Genomic DNA, 2,398 nt, shown 5'->3' on the forward strand with positions numbered 1-2,398 from the left:
GATTCAGTTTCAACAACAAAAATGAACCAAAAAGAAGCAAAGACAACTTTGACAATGAATCAGGACCATCTCCAAAGCTCAAGCTGCAATAAAATCCAGGAGTGTTATCTCCAAAAGAACAACTGAAGAACTTAGCAGGCCCTTTAAATACTTCCTTATGGAATAGCATAAAATCTTGTCCTGACCTCATGACAAGGTCTTTGTTTTATTGTGAAAAAGCAAGACCAGAGCCTCGTAAAGTTTTCTTACTTGGTTTCACCAGATGAGCATTTCCCAGGTAGCTGCTGTGAAAACACAAATTAATCCAAGAGCAAACAGGGGATTTCATTTGGCAGTTTTTAAAAACCTGCACAAGAACCCCAGCTACTGAGCCTCCCTGTGATCTGCTACCACACAGAGTCCATCAGTTAGGGATTAATTTTAAGGCAGATATTAAAGCCTATCACATGATGAAGGATTTTCCTATATGTGGACTTCAATGGGATGCTTTAAATCCTGTGCCTGCGCGGGTACACACGTTTATGTGCGCGCCGGTGTTTGTTCAAACCTTTTCCATTCACAGCCAGACACAGCCTGAGGCTTCTTCAGGCCTTTCCAGGGAACAGAAACTCGGGAGGGGAGGGGGGGAGAAGGGTCATGTTTAAACCTCACGTTTTTAAAAGTAAGTTTTTGAAGGAGACAGGCTCAGGTGGAAGGAGCCAAGATCGTCAGGATTTTATAACTAACATAATTTTTTAAGAGGAGGCAGAATCCCTGCCCTTTCTTAAGCGCAAGATCTCCTTGCAAGAATTTAAAGCGAATTAGGGAGAAAAAGGCGCCCTTTTTACAGAAATGCATCGTTTTGCTTTCCTGCTGGGCTGTAACCTAAAGCGTCTTGGCTGGAGAAAATGAAATAAAGCTGAGTGATGGTGCGCTGTCACTGCTGCTGCCGACACTCTGCCTCCTGCAAATCTCCCGACATCGCGCACCGATCTCCCGGTCAGAGCCCGGGAAGCGAGCGGTGCCTCCTCCTTCCAGGCTCAATCCTGCGCCACACAAACTTACCCTCCAGCTTTGTAAAGCACGGCCGGGGTTTGCAGCGAGCGGCTCTGCCCGAGGTGCCGCTTCCCAGGGCTGGTGTGGCGAGGAAACTCTTCCCATGACACAGCAGAACAGCAACAGCAGCAGCAGAGTAAAACAGATCAGTTCTGGCAGTGCTCCTGGAAGACTACTTTATATCCCAGCTCCAGCCTCTTCCTCCTTTCAGGATGAATTTGAAGGGGGGAATATGGAATAAAAAGAAGCTTAGTGAGGCAGGGGAATAAGGCCCAGAGAGATGGGAAACAAGGCACGCTGGAGGTGGTCTCCACGGCACAGGGGCAGCCTGGATAAATGGCAGAAAGGAACCCAGAGGAAGAAATTCCCCCAAAATTGGATGGGAAGGAGGGACAAACACAAACGTTGTGTACAGTGGATGAATAGAAGACTCTGAGAGGAAGGAAGGAAAGAAAGAAGGATAAACTGTTTCTCACTTTATTAACTCTTTTCAGCTAAAATCATTACTAATTTCTACAAAACTCCTGAAAGTTTTGATAAAATAATAGCAGAGGTTATCTGAAACACTGGTCTGTAGATACACAGCTCATTTCACGGGCACTTGAAAATGAGAGGGGCAGAGCACAGGTACTTCAACTCCAAAGCACGAACGGGAGAGAGAAGGGAGATGATCCGTCGTCATTGCAGGATTGGGCCTGGATGGCCGGGCAGCTCCGGTCCCCTCCCGAGGCCAACAGGCACCAGCATCGACCTGGCAGTCGGAAAAAAAAGTCGTTTATACGAATCCCACCAGGAAAACTCGGTGGGACACTGAAGAAATTAAATCCCCAACTTAAAATTTGTTGCACCTGTGGGTCGTGCTTTGATCTGCCAAGGGGCTGCTGGAAGCTGTAGGGAAGGAGGGAATGCGGAATTGCTTTTCCTCCTTCAGTTTTTGACAACGAATCCATCCCCCTCTCTAAATTCAGCCCCTCGAGCCTTGCACTTGACCACCAATACCGACGTGATGCCACCGGTTCGGGAGCGGAATTTGGGGACCTCCCGCAGGAACCTTTTGCGGGGAAAACCCCGAGAGCCCCCTGCGCGTTGTCAGCGCGGCGGCGGGAGCGTGGAGCGGGTGGGCTTTATCTCCCGGATCCAAAATCCTGGGGGCAGAAGGAGAGCGGGGAATAAAACCCACTTCAGCACCGCAGGCGGAACAGCAGCCGGAGGAACGCGGCGCTGCCGCCGGCCGGCCCCGCACTCCTGGCGGGATGCGCGGGGCGCCGGGGGCTGCCCGAACCACGGGGAATGTCGGCACCTTCCCTTTTCCCTTCCGTAAGGGCTGGCTGCTTGCTGGCAGCGTTGCAGCGGCCGGCGCGCA

This window comes from Manacus vitellinus, unplaced genomic scaffold (genome assembly GCF_001715985.3).
Source record: "Manacus vitellinus isolate BGI_N305 unplaced genomic scaffold, ASM171598v3 scaffold_65_pilon, whole genome shotgun sequence".
NCBI classification, from domain to species: domain Eukaryota; kingdom Metazoa; phylum Chordata; class Aves; order Passeriformes; family Pipridae; genus Manacus; species Manacus vitellinus.